We start from the raw sequence: 15,394 nt of genomic DNA, 5'->3' as shown, positions 1-15,394 counted from the left end.
GATACTGTTGTCTACTGTACCTATACATATACTTTTCATTCGATATTCAACTTGTAATGTTTTAGATTTAAACATCCCAGTATAATAATATAAAAGAAAAAATAATGTTGTATCGTCACGCCTTTTATTCCTGGGTAGGCAGAGGTGTACATTATGACATGTAATGCCACTGTACAAAGTACACCCACTTTTCACAATTTGTGTTATAAGTCCCATGTAATAGGGGGTGAGCCTACTGCCATAAACCGGACACAATCTAGACTTCGTGCTAATACTGATGGTCAAATACTCAAACATCACTCAATTTTAAGACACTCTCAGTAATAGTTCTGTCTCTACAAATTCTTTATAAATGAAAGAGATAGCACAATATATAAGTACCTACAACTTTAATTGAGTACCGTTTCGAGACATTTAAAGATAAAATCATCATTAAAATTATCAAACATACTCTCCCAATAACTCACATAGGCCACCCTCAATGACTACACATAAGTAAAATTTAAAACGAACTACAAAAGAAAAAAATAAAAATAAACACAGAATAAAAAATAATAATATCGACAAATTTCCCAACGGCACTGCACTACACATCACCTTGTCAGCGAAGCGGCCATCTTGCTTTATTTGAAAAATGAACGCCGGTGGAAGCGCGCGGACGTGTCATGGCGCGCGAAAACACGTAATGAACAATTTAGAAAATCACGCGTCTTTTTAAAACAATTTACCAAAGTTTTAGTGTTTGTGTGTGAATAGAAAACAATGAATTGTTATTTAATTATTTAGAAAAAAGGTGTATAAAATTCAAATCAGTGTTATTTATGGACTATTTCGAGTAAGAGGTAAGAATATTTCTTTTGGTTTTATTTTACGAAATTGATTATGTCGAATGCGTAAAGTTGCCATGTAAAATTCAGGTAGGTAAATGTGGTCTTATCGATTACTGTAAATTAAACACGTTTTGTTTACATTAAACAAAATGATATCACGCTCGAATTTTCTTTTAAAGGGGTAGGTAGAGTTCTTCTAATAACTACTAAGTACTAAGTATTAGGCCTAATCTATATACTATGTGATATACAGTATGGAGATCACTCATACGACTTAAATGAAAGTACAAGTACCTACCTATTACTAGTCTACCGAATCATAATACAACTAACTAAATATTTCAACGAAAACTGAAAATGAAAATTAAATAAATTAACAAACAAAATAAATAATGAAATTAATCAAGTATTAAATTCTGTGTGAACAGCTCCATGTTCCTTGATCATAGAAGAGCTATAATGTTGTTGAGTTGTCTAGGAATTTTACGTATTTGTAAAGAGTATTCAAATTAATTCAAAGAGAAAAATGCACTTTTTGGCTTAACTACTGGGCCTATTTCGCTCATTTTTCGTATATCGTCAACTAAGATGATAACAAATATGTGGTTTAAATTAAGTCATAAGAGGTTTCCCTTTACGGTATAAAGTTCACGTAATATACATATAAAGCTAAAGATTATATATAATAACTATTGTAAGACATACTCAGTTAATTAAAAAATATCAGTTTACTCACGTAAAATAATGAGAACTAAAGAGTTTGTTTGAACGCGCTAATCTCCGGAACCACTGGTTCGATTACCTAGAAACAATGTTTTTTAGCGTTCCGTAGCCAAATGGCAAAAAAACGAAACCCTTATAGATTCGTTATGTCTATGTCTGTCCGTCCGTCCGTCCGTATGTATGTCACAGCCATTTATTTCCGAAACATCAACCTACATAGTTGAAACTTTGTAGGTTGATGTATTTCGGTAACCGCTATTCGAATTTTGAATAAAAATTAATAAGTATATTTGAAAATTTAAGGCGGGCAGCCCCATACATAGAACTGACACAAAAAAATTTTTTTCAGCTTACATATCCGTGATGGGTGTCTGTGGATAGGTCTTTAAAAAAGACATTAAGGTTGCTAAAACCATTTTTCGTCAAAATCAACCGTTTGAAAGTTAGACGCTTCCAAAGTGGAAAAATCAGTGCCCCCCCCCTCTAACTTTTAAAATAAGAGAGCGAGAAAACTAAAACAAATATGTGTTGTAGATTGAAATAGAAACTTGGTTTGAACGAGATATCATTATTAGTTTTTAAGAAATAATAAATTAAAAAAAAAAACGCAAATATAACTGTGTCGTTCACACAAACACTATAAAAACCCAAGTTATTTTATAACTTTTATATATTTTGTCATCTACTTGCTGTTACGGAACCCTTTATGGGCAAGTCCGACTCGCACTTGGCCGGTTTTTTTGTGATATATAGTAAATGTATCTAGCATGTCTATAAGTAGACAATAAAACATCACGCTATAAACAATAGGAACCGAACAGTGGGTGAAACCACTAGTCTATTATTATAATACTGACTAATATATAAAAGTTGAAGAGTTTGTTTGTTTATTTGAACGCGCTAATCCTAGGAACTACTAGTTCTATTTGAAAAAATATTGTTCATTTATCGAAGAAGTTTATAGGCTATAAAACATGTCACTTTAATCAAATTTTTATAATAACTATCGTGAGACATACTAAATTAACTAAACACACATAAATTAATGGAGAAAAAGCTCTATCAATTTCGAGTCACAGAGGAACTCTTCATTAGCGTCGCCGAGTCTGCGCACGCTGCTTATGATGTGATATGATATATATGATATATATAATATATATAATATATAATATATATATTATATATATTATATATAATATTATAAAGAGGAAAACTTTGTTTGTTTGTTTGGTTGTAACGAATAGGCTCAAAAACTACTGGACCGATTTTAAAAATTCTTTCACCATTCGAAAGCTACATTATCCACGAGTAACATAGGCTATATTTCATTTTGGAAAAAAACAGGGTTCCGTAAGATATTTGGATTTTTCGGACACAAACTGAAAAAAATCAACCAAAGAAGTTACTTATTTTGCGTACGCTGCCTAAACTACAAAAGATAGAACCATAAAATGTTATAATTAATTGTAGATCTTATAAATATCTACAAAAAAGTCCGCGTCACACTATACCTATCTATGTCGAGTGAGGCACAACAACCACATTTTTATTTAAAAATCTTGAATTTTTTTGGACTACATTTAAACGCGTTTATTTTACTCATGCTATTAATCCTTATCAAAATAAATTATTTCATCAATAAGTACAGTTTATGTTGATAATATTTGGTCTTTGAATGATTAAAATTGGACGTTTGGTTTTGAAGTTGTGGTGAAATTAAAATATTACGATATCTGCACGGCCCGTTGCGAAGTGGACGTCACCAAAGCCAGGGGTGCGCGTGCGGGAGAGGGGTGTTTAGATCTATGAGTAAGGTGAAACTTTGTATTTAGACACTTAATGGGAAACGAAAGAACATAGGCTACTTTTTATTTCAAAATATAGGGGAGAATGGGTAAAAATAGGGGATGAATGGTCATATGGAAATTCGCCATTTTTGAAGCTGTAACATAGGGGAGAGTGGGTAAAAATAGGGGATGAATGGTCTTATGGAAATTCGTCATTTTTAAAGCTGAAACAAAGGGGAGAGTGGGTAAAAATAGGGGATGAATGATCATATGGAAATTCGTCATTTTTAAAGTTGTAACAGTAAAACTTTGTATTTAGATACTTAATGGGGAACAAAAGAACATAGGCTACTTTTTATAGCGAATAAAAAGGGTAGAAGGCGTTTTGATTTTGACCACCAACCACGCGGACGAAGTCGCGGGCAAAAGCTAGTGATGTGATATAGTTAACACTATAAATCAATTGGATCCGAACAGCGAAACCGCGAGGAAGTACCTAGTTTGTTATTGTTACACATCTTTTCACCATCTATTCTTGTTACACATATTGCTATGTAATCGACATGAATCTTTCCTCTAATCTCTTACTGTCGTACTCAGAAACATTTAATGTATTATTACTTTATTTAATATACTATTCTTTAGTAACGATTTTGTTCCGGAAATAATAGGGATGATGACTGGGAATGAAAATTAAAAATCTAATTAGTCCGTCAGTTAGGTCATGAAAAGATATTAGACACGTAAGTATTTTTTTATTTTGTCATATAAGATAACAATGCTTACATAAAACGTGTCAAAGTTTAAGTGGGAGCTAACTACGTCACTATTGAGTATAAAACGTAGTTACTCAAAAGTGGCGCCACAAGATATTTCAAATCGATATATATTCGATTCGTTTCCGTAAAAAAATAAAAAATACGTGTCTAATATTGAAATAAATGCTTTGTCATTGAGTTGAGTTTACGGGTTTTTCCGAAATAGAAATTATTTATTAGCCATATGGAAATTTGGATAAACCCGCTGTTAGTATAGCGTTATATTAATAATTCAATACTACTCTAACAGCCGAACTCAGAGACATTTAATGATTACTTTAACTGTTCCTTTGTAACGATTTTGTATCGAAAACCATTGTTAAGGACTGGGTTAAGTAGGTAACTATTAAATGATTCTGAGTGTGGCGGTAATTACACAAAGGTCATTCGATTCCCACGTGGGACATAATAAAGTAGGTTATTCTGAATTTTCGAATATTTTTTTTATATAATAGAGGGAACCGCCTTCAATTTTCATTATCACCTCCATTTTATTTAAGTCAGCTAATATCCCAAACCTTCTCGTAAGTCTGAAAAATACTATGCTGAAAACTGTATGAAAATCGGTTCAGCCTAACGCGAGATAATCGCGCACATAGGTACATTTATTGCACACTAGCTTCTGCCCGCGACTTCGTCCGCGGAAAATTTCTATATACATGTTATAAAAATAATTTATAGCCTATAGCACTCAGGAATAATGTAGCTTTCTACCAGAGAAAAAACAATTTAGGACTACTACCTACTAATCATTAGTTCCAGAGATTATCCCCTACATACAAACTTACATTACTTCTTTATAATATTAGTATAGACGTATACTGCATACTCTATAATCTATATGTTGTGTTCAATAATTACATAATAATTAGCTATTTTCACGCACATTCAGTTACTGTTCTGCTTAGGTTACTTTGGTTTTAGAAAAAATATATTAGTTAGTTACAAAGCCCGTAAACCACACTCGAGCGAAGCCGCGCGCATCGACTAGTATTTAAATTTAACATCACAATTACCTGTTTTTCCTTCCCTCAATGTAATACATAACACCTATTATAAATATCTATTATACTATGTATAGAAACACTATATATAACATTATGAAAAGGAAATATTTACCTAGCTTTTTCGTTAGTTTACATTGAATAGTCTCCCAAAGTCATAGACAGGTTTTAAATAGTTTTAGGGCGCTATGTAGCTATGCTACGAAGATGTAACCGCTAAGCTGTGAAACTATGTGACCGTTTCCACCGATACTAAGCTATGTAGTAGTGCGAGGAAGATGTGCAGCTCGAGTATGCGATGTATCGATAGTAGGGAAGCCATCCATAGTACCAAAGCTTAGCTGAGTCCGTTTCCACTAGTGCTAAGTTATGTGACCAAATGGATATGATTGGTGGAAGCCAAACGTATCCACAGTTACGTAGCATAGGACATCTCTGGTGGAAAAACACCCTTCCCAATAGTATCTCATTAGGAAATGTCTTTTTCAGGAAAAACATAAATTAATTTTCAGTCCAATATTGCTACATGATTGGTATCTGCTTTATTTTAATAAAGTAAATTTTAATTTGTTTTAATATACATAACTCGGGAATAGCTGAACATATTATATTATTGAAATTAATCAACAACAACGTCACGCCTTTAATCCCCAAAGGAATAGGCATACAATGTACACATAATGTTCAGCATTTGTGTTATAAGTCCCATGTAATAGGCGGTGACCCTATTTGTATGTTTGAAATTAATTAAATTAACAAAACGTGTCTTTGGCAATACTTATTAATAGGTACTTATTTATTAAATACTGATACCATTACCTCACGTGCTCATTACCTATGTATCATTAGCGTGATATTAGATAACCTTTGAGAGAGACAGATCTTTCTTTAATTACTAAAATAGCTCTTGATTTATCTGTAGAATACTAATTATTATTTGTGTGATAATTAGACGTTATCGAAGTTTAATTAAAACTATAATTTTACCGAGATTTGCTCATCAGATGTCGGTGTTCTAAAATTATTTGGAACACGTTTTGTGGGAGAGTCATGCTTCGGCACTGCTGGGCTGGTTCGTCCGGATTAAAAAACTACCTCACGGAAAACCGACGTGATGTTACCGGAGGCCCAATTACCCTCCTTCTCAATCTTCCCAATCCCCGATTCCCGAACAACAACCCTTAAATTCCTAACCCTCAAAAAACCGGCAACGCACTTGTAACGCCCATGGTGTTTCGGGTGTCCATGGGCGGCGGCGATAGCTTACCATCAGGTGATCTGTCTGCTCGTTTACCGGCTTAAACCATAAATAAACATCTCCCATTCACACATAAACGTTAATAAACGATACTTTAAATAAATAAATACTACTCTTTCATTCCTAATTCTTTCATCTTCACTTCAAAACACTATGGATCGCTATTAAAAAAACCGGAGCAAGTACAGATCTATTCATTTCTATATATATTCCTAAAGACTACCGCCCACGATAAATATCTCATATTCTATTTTTATACGACCTTACGACACCGTCTTTGAAATCCACTTTTAACCGACTTTTAATATATGGAGGTTAGGATTTCGACACGTGTGATTGGATGTGGTGTTAATGGAGCTCTCGATTTTCATGGTATAAACTGGTAAACGGGCAGACGGATCACCTGATGGTAAGCAATCGGCGCCGCCCATGGACATGCACAAAACTAGAGGAGTTTACAATTACTCTGCCGACTGACTAGTGGGTTACCGGGGCTCTAGCTCTAAAAGCAGGAGTAAGAACAGGGTGGTGTTTAGTCAGTAAGAATCTGACACTCCCTCTCGCCTCGCCCAAGGCTGTAGAAGTTATTGGATGATTTTCCCATCTCAAAAAAAAGGAGGAGTTTACACTTACAAAGTGCATTGCCGTACTTTTGGGGGTTTGGAGGGAGGGGATCAGCCTCTATACTTCTATACTATATAATATATAATATAATATTTATAATTTATAATTTATAATTTCATATATTATATATATATATATATATATATATATATATATATAATATAAATGAAATATAAATTATAAATTATAAATTATATATATATATATATATATATATATATATATATAGCTGTTAAATGAGTGTCTAAGTCAGTTCTTAATACGACACCCGCGGAAAGAGGCACGATGGTTATGATAACATAATAATGTATTTTACTCTGCTGTAAGTACCTATTCATACATTACTGTAAACGGGATTTCTATTCGGTGTGGTAAAATTTTCACATTTTGGAATAACGGCAATGGAACACGCTTTCACTGATTAAAAAAAACATGTTTTTAATATTTCTTAGAGCGTACGACCATAAAATGTGTTGAATTGAAGTTTGTTTGGAACGCGCTAATCTCTGGAACTACTTGTAGAAAGAAATAATGAAAGAAAAACAGTATTTTTTTGCACCGATTGCAAAAATAATAAACTTAAATAATTGATAAAATAAAAATAAAAGTATACACGGCGCAAAAAGGTACCTAAGTAATTAACTTGTCCTAATTGAATTATTTATTTTTGTTTCGAATTTTGTTTTTTTTTTTTGTTAAATAGTGCATTTTTTGAGGAAGGCTATAAAACATCACGCTACTATTAATAGGAACCGAGCTAGTTAATTAATAGTTTTGGTTTAGGTAACAAAGCATTGTACATTTGAGGCCCAATTCCTCCCTTCCCAATATTCCCAATCCCCAATTCCCCAACAACCCTTAAATTCCTAACCCCCAAAAGGCCGGCAACGCACTTGTAACGCGTCTAGTGTTTCAAGTGTCCATGGGCGGCGGCGATTGCTTACCATCAGGTGATACGTCTGTGCGTTTAGGCGGGTTCCATAAAAAAATCTACTTATGTATAAATAATAGGTACATACAAAAATAATTACCTTAGTTCAGCAAAAAATTATGTACATGTATCCGATTACAAAAACAGGTTCGTAAATACCTACATAATTATAAATACTTATTATAAGTAAGTAGGTATAATAGACATCTCAATGATAAGACAAATTCTACAAGAAATTGTCAGTTTTAAATATATTTTACTTACCATGAAATTAAAACAAATAGGTAGGTATACATACCTATGTATATACAACGTCACGCCACGGCACGTAATGCCACTGTACAATGTACACTCACTTTTCATCAATTGTGTTGCAAGTCCGATGTAATAGGAGGTGAGCCTATTGCCATATAGTGAGCACAATTCCAGACTCCGTGCTACTACCGAGAAAATCCGAAAAAAGCCCAGTAATACTTTGCCCGACCCGGGAATCGAACCCGAGACCCCTTGTTCGGCAGTCGCACTTGCGACCATTCGACCAACGAGGCAATCACTGCAGAGAAGATGTATGTACCTATGTATGTATGTATAGGTATAATAAAACCTATTTGTAAGTAAGTGTAGGTACTTATTAACATATACAATATTACAAAGGAGGAATTGTTCAATTGTTTGTGCGTTTGTTTACATTTAATAACTACTACTAATAGCTACTGGAAAGTTATATAAAAGGTAAAAACAAATTCTTTTAAGTGATCCACAAAGGGATATTTGTATCTTCGACATCAACAGCCTATAAGTTGCTACTACTGACCAAGGTTTGAGCATTAATCACCACGCTTGCTCAATGCGGGTTGGCTATTTGGCGGTTTTAAACTGATATGGTCACTAACACTAGAAGAACTTGAGACGGCATATTTACCATGTTTATTTATTTCGATGAGTTTCCGATATTTCGGCACTGTTGCAAGCGCCATGATCACGGATGAATTGATCATCAATAACAATTTATCCGTTTCAACATCAACATCAACAGTTCAGTAGAAATTACTAGCAAACCCGGCGAACTCCATTTCGCCACCAAGGATTTTTCCTGTTTTCCGGCATTTCCCTTGAATTTCTTCCTGAATTTTCTTTGCTATAAACCTCACGGAGCCTGAGACTTTTCCAACGAATGCAAAACTGTGGAAATCGGTTCGTGCGTTCTGGAGTATAGAGTGAGGACGGAAAACCCGACTTATTTTTATATTATTAATTATTTGTTACAGACTTTAGTAATTAACATAAAATTACTGGTTTGTTAAGAAAAACTCGTAGATTTAACCGCTTAAGTTCAAGGACTAAAAACAGGAAATAATGATGTTGACTACGTTTCTTGAGATGGTAATAAAATGAGTGAGTATGAGGTGGATGTCCAGGGGTGACTGTAGAGAAGATATATTGTTCACCACCACCATTTTTCTCCTAGCGGTATGATGCGAGAAGGAATTGCATGACAATTTCCTTTTTACCCGACTGCCAAGGAAGGGTTATGTTTTTCGCGCTATCTTGTATGTATGTTTAAATGCCGGCCTCATCTAGCTATTTGAAATATTGACGTGTAAAAGTGTTATTTTATGACCTATTTACAGAAATAAATATCATTTATCATTTATCATTTATGAGCATAATATTCTTTATTACTTACCTCATTTCTTCGAAACGGCTTGATGGATTTCGTTGGATTCGTCTATAAACTAGACTAAAATCATTCAATATGGGTCCCGACTGTTGCACTCAATTATGTTTCGCATAAGATTATTATTTTTTGTGTATTGATTATGAAATTATTTAATTTTGTGGTAATATCATTGCTATCTACACTTTTAGACTAAGCTTGTTTTTTACTTTTCAGTTTTTATTTAAAGTGTTTTTTATGCAGTCGGGTTTTTATTCCAATTCAATTTGACGTTTCAAAAGAGCCTAAAGGCACAAAAGGTAAGCGTCCACAGGCCCGCATCGTACGCATCCCACGTATCGTACGCATTGCGTATGACGTCACCGGTACGCATCGCATATAAGCATTGCCGATGATGCGGTCGATCGGTACGATGCGGATCAGTGGACGCAGTTGTATGAGTTTCTATACAAGACAAACTAAAATCCGTTGCGTGCGATGCGTACGATGCGGGCCTACGGACGCTTACCTGAATAAAGGATTAATTGAAATAAATGCTTTGAATTTCACTTTGAATTGATATTCCCCTTAAAAAAAGTCGGGCAACAAATGCGTACCTACTAGGTACTTTGCTGTCACATCGGCATTCTATTGCACATATTTGTAATCCGAACAATAAGTAATTGTGATGTGTACAACAAACATAATGATGGCATTTCGTATCACAATAGAAAAACGTAGTCAAGTAATTATATGACAGCATTTTTCACATTTTTTCTTTCTATCTTTTTGTAAACGAGGAGAGGTATCACCTGATGGTAAGCAATCACCGCTGCCCATGGACACTTAAAACACCAGAAGCGTTAGAAGTGCGTTGTCGGGCCTTTTGGGGGTTAGGCATTTAAGGATTGTTGGGGTACGGGGTTTGAAAAGGGGGGAATAGGGCCTCCGGTAACCTCATTCACACAAGGAAAGGCAACGCAAGCATTGTTTTACGTCGGTTTTCGGTGAGGCCGTGGTATCACTCCGGTCGAGCCGACCCATTCGTGCCGAAGCATGGCTCTGCCACACTTAAATCTATGTGTGGAAAAGCCAATCGCAAGGGAACGCGGGTGAAAGCTAGCAGAAGCTAGTCACCTATAAGGGTTCCTAGTATAGATACTCCGCTACCCTCAGGGGCAACACCTGTTTATGACGCATCCCTTATTATTAAGGGGAGAAACCCATCCAATGGCTTCTCCCGCCTAGGGCGGGGCGAGAGAGAGTGTCAGACTTTCACTGACTAAAAACCACACCATGCCTACTCCAGCTTTTTGAGCCGGAGCCCCGGTAAACCCGTTAGGTAGTCCGTAGCTCCGGATCAGGCATCAGTCCTACTGGGCTCCATCTGTGGTGGTCTGATGGCTCTTGCTACCATCGTCATGAAATAACCGTAATATTTCAGGGTTTTAATCTAGCGTTCATGTTGAGCTGGTCGATTTAATAACGTTTAGTATTGGTGACCTTCAACAAGTATGTCGGTCTGATGCGCTCGCCGGTAATGTGGGGAATTATCCAATCGACGAATCGATCTGTTGTTTCGTTTCTATCTTCATAGGTATAGAACCATGATCATATGTGTCCTAATAATCTTACTTTTTTATGGAACATGCCGATCCGATCCCTTCAGCTATTTTGACGTGATTGAATAACAAACATGCACACAAACACACCAACTCATCAACTCACAGTAATTTAAGTATGGGAGAGCCATGCTTCGGCACGAATGGGCCGGCTTGACCATAGTGATACCACGGCCTCACAGAAAACCGACGCTAAACAACGCTTGCGTTGTGTTTCATTGTGTGAGGTTATCGGAGGCTCAATTTAGCCTCTTCCCAATCCCCAATTCCTTAACAACCCTTAAATTCCTAACCCCCAAAAGGCCGGCAACGCACTTGTAACGCCTCTGGTGTTTCGGGTGTAAATGGGCGGCGGCGATTGCTTACCATCAGATGATTCGTTTTTTTATGTTAAGTGGGCCGACGTTTTTTACCGGCTTATATCATAAAAAATGGCACTAAAAATATAAATAGAGAACACACTACACTTCTGCCTACCCCTTCGGCAAATGATATTACTTACCTGAAATCGTTAAAAACCAGTGTATAAGATACTACACGTACACGCACATCAACCTACACTTAACCAAATTTCTTCAATCTATTATCAACTTTAAACCTAAAGAAATAGAGCTTAAAATCTTCTCAAGACATGATAGCTTGATGTGCAACCAAGTACAATAGTCCACTTATATACGTTCCCACGAACACATGTCAGCCGTTAATGCTTGCGTGATCAATTCAACATTAAATACCAGTATATCTTGATCCCTGACTTAAATGCCCAGTTTCTATCGTTGCGTGCTACAAAACCATTTAATTTTTAATTAAAATCGATCATCGGTTACATAGAAATAATCTAAAATGTTACACTACAATACATAAACAGTATGTTTACATGTGAACATTAGCTCATGACGATACCTAAGTACGTGTGTCGCCTGGACAGTCAACCTCGCTACATCCTTGTTGACTGGACATCTACACTACATGTAAACAGCAGCTCATGTAGTGTACATGTAAACACATGTGAACATTTCATTTAATTATCGCATTTTCCGTTAAAATTGTTCATTTTTCAGCTTCAGCTTAGCGGAAAATTATATTGTATTGTATGTATCTGCCATTAATCATCATCATTAACTGTGACAGTCCATCGCTGGACTATGGGCCTCCTCTACATAAGAGGGCTTGCATTAAATTGATCTGATCGCAGTTTAGAAGTATCAGCAACGATGGAACATCTTGATCGTTTTTTTCCATTCGAAACTAACCTGGAATGAGCACGTAGCTTCACTGATAGACAGATTTTTTTGAGGTGTAAAATTATCCTATGACTTCTCCCGCCTTGAGCGCGGCGAGAGGGAGTGTCAGACTCTTACTGTTTAAAAACCACTCCTGCTTTTCGAGCCGGAACCCCCGTAACCCGCTAGGTAGTCCACAGCTCCGCGTTCGCCCAAAGCGGGAAAAGTAATTGGATGATTCCCCCCCCCCCTTTAAAAAAATCGACCATCTGCCTCGCCCATCGCCCATCATCATGCATTCGTTAAATGACGCAGTTTCTTTTTTATTTTATTTATGTTACACGCCGGTAAACGAGCAGACGTATCACGGTGAGCAATCGCCGCCGCCCATGGACATTTGAAACACCAGAGGCGTTACAAGTGCGTTGCCGGCTTTTTGGGGGTTTAGTAATTTAAGGGTTGTTGTTCGGGAATCAGGGATTGGGAAGGGGAGAATTGGGCCTTCGGTAACCTTACTCACACAACGAAGCACAACGCAAGCGTTGTTTCACGTCGGTTTTCTGTGAGGCCGTGGTAACACTCCGGTCGAGCCGGCCCATTCGTGCCGAAGCATGGCTCTCCCACACTTAGATACGAGTACACGTAGATACGAATAGTGTCCCTAACCTTTTGCTTCGCAATCACGCTTATGTCCACTGGTCTGACAAATCCTCCAAAAAAATAACAGATTATTTTTTACCTAATAACGTTAGTCACATTACGTAGTATGGGTTCGAGTCTTGACCTTTGCAAGCGACAGCGCTGTCGATGTAAAAATTAAAGATTTATTACCATTGTACAGTTTCAGCTCCTTGACTGTAATTATTGAATAAATACCCGTTCAAATAATTCAAATACATTAATTTTTCATTAAAACACACTCATCACATCAACAGCCTATAAGTGGCCACTGCTGACCTAAGGCCTCTTCTCACACGGAGAAGGTTTGAGCATTAATCACCACACTAGCTCAATGCGGATTGGCGATTAAAAAAATATAATTAGAAATTGACAAGCCAGGTTTCCTCACGATGTTTTCCTTTGCTGTTTGTCAGTAGTTTTTTTATGGTATCGCCGCCACCCATGGGCACCCGAAACACCAAAGGCGTTACAAGTGCGTTGCCGGCCTTTTGGGGGTTAGGAATTTCGAAGGTGTTGGGTATTTGGCCCTTAGCTTCGGTAACCTCACTCACACAACGAAACACAACGCAAGCATTGTTTCACCGGAGCTGCGGACTGCCTAGCGGGTTTACCGGGGCTCCGGCTCGACAAACAGGAGTAGGAACGGGGTGGTTTTTAGTCAGTAAGAGTCTGACACTCCCTCTCGCCTTACCCTGGCGAGAGAAGACATTGAATGATTTTCCACCCAGAAAAAAAAAGCGTTGTTTCACGTCGGTTTCCGTGGTATCACTTCGATCGAGCCGGCCCATTCGTGCCGAAGCATGGCTCTCCACATTTAAAAATCTTATCTCAACGCTGCCTGTCCACAATATTTTGACAGATTACCTTACACAGCTGTTTATGTAATACATTATCTGACAGATAAGGATCACTTATCACACCATAGTGATAATACACTTATAGAATATCTAAACAAACTGACAATAAGATTATATTTTTACGTAGTATTAAGATTTTATATATACCACGGCCTCACAGTACATCGGCATGAAACGACGCTTGCGTTGTTTTTCGTTGTGTGAGTGAGGTTACCGGAGGCCCAATTTACTCCTCTTCCCAATCTTCCTATCTCCTCCTATCCTCCTCCTCTCTCCGATTCCCCAACAACTCTTAAATTCTTACCACAAAAAGCCGGCAACGCACTTGTAACGCCTCTGGTGTTTCGGGTCTCCATACGCGGCGGCGATTGCTTACCATCAGGTAATCCGTCTGTTCGTTTACCAGCTTATACCATAAAAACAATCTAAAGATATCTAATATTAGAAATTGAAATGGAATATTTACTATGTTTATTTATGTCTGTGAGTTTCCGATATTTCGGCACTGTTGCAAGCGCCACGATCACGGATGAAATGAACATGGTAAATATCCCGTTTCAAGTTCTAATATTAGTGTTAGTGACCATGTCAGTTTTAAAACTTATAAAGATATTCACTTCAAAATTTACTTACAAGATTCTACTCCACACATTTCATACAACCATACACATTGCAAGTAAAACAAAACCGTGTCTTTCAACCGAACAGCTCTGCCCATCCCCTAACCGTAAGTAAACAAGCACTCGGGCCGGTCACACGGCAAACGTATGAATAATTGATTCCATATCGATCGAATAACCATTGCTGTTAAACATTATATGGAGTTATTACGTGTATGAGAAACACCGCACTAGTTATGGCCTACGACTAGAAGTATGATTTTTTTATGATATTATAAGCCGGTAAACTAGCGGACGGATCACCTGATGGTAAGCAATCACCGCCGTCCGTGGCCACCCGATACACCAGAAGCGTTACCTATTTTTCTCTGACACCCGTCCTTATAAGTGCGTTGCCGGCCTTTTGGGGGTTAGGAATTTAAGGGTTGTTGGAAAATCGAGGATCGGGAAGGGCCCTCCTTCCCGGTAATTTTACTCACACAGCGAAACACAACGCAAGCGTTGTTTCACGTCGGTTTTCTGTGAGACCGTGGTATCACTCCACTCGAACCAGCCCATTCGAAGCGAATTCGTTAGGAAGTTAAGGGTTGTTTTATAAATAAAACTGTAATTAATTCAATACTAACACCTATCGCTTTAAAACAAATACACAACCAATTTATTTTAATTTGACTGCACGGTTGGTGCGGTGGCTGGGCAACTGGCTGCCGCGCAACGGGTAGCGGGTTCGATTCCCGCACGGAGCAACTCTTTGTGTGA

The 15,394-nt window shown here is 37.1% G+C and overlaps 1 protein-coding gene across 3 annotated transcripts in view; it reads left to right on the top strand.

Annotated features, from left to right (window-relative positions):
• The first annotated feature begins 621 nt into the window (after nucleotides 1-621).
• LOC118280221 (anoctamin-4) overlaps nucleotides 622-15,394 on the top strand; it is a 52,644-nt gene continuing 37,871 nt past the window's right edge. For all 3 annotated transcript variants that reach the window (XM_035600115.2, XM_035600114.2, XM_035600112.2), the window contains exon 1: nucleotides 622-842. The gene's annotated coding sequence lies outside the window, so the exon portion shown is untranslated. The remainder of the gene's footprint in view (nucleotides 843-15,394) is intronic.

This window comes from Spodoptera frugiperda, chromosome 21 (assembly GCF_023101765.2).
Source record: "Spodoptera frugiperda isolate SF20-4 chromosome 21, AGI-APGP_CSIRO_Sfru_2.0, whole genome shotgun sequence".
Lineage (NCBI taxonomy): Eukaryota > Metazoa > Arthropoda > Insecta > Lepidoptera > Noctuidae > Spodoptera > Spodoptera frugiperda.
This window is presented reverse-complemented; position numbering and strand designations above follow the sequence as displayed.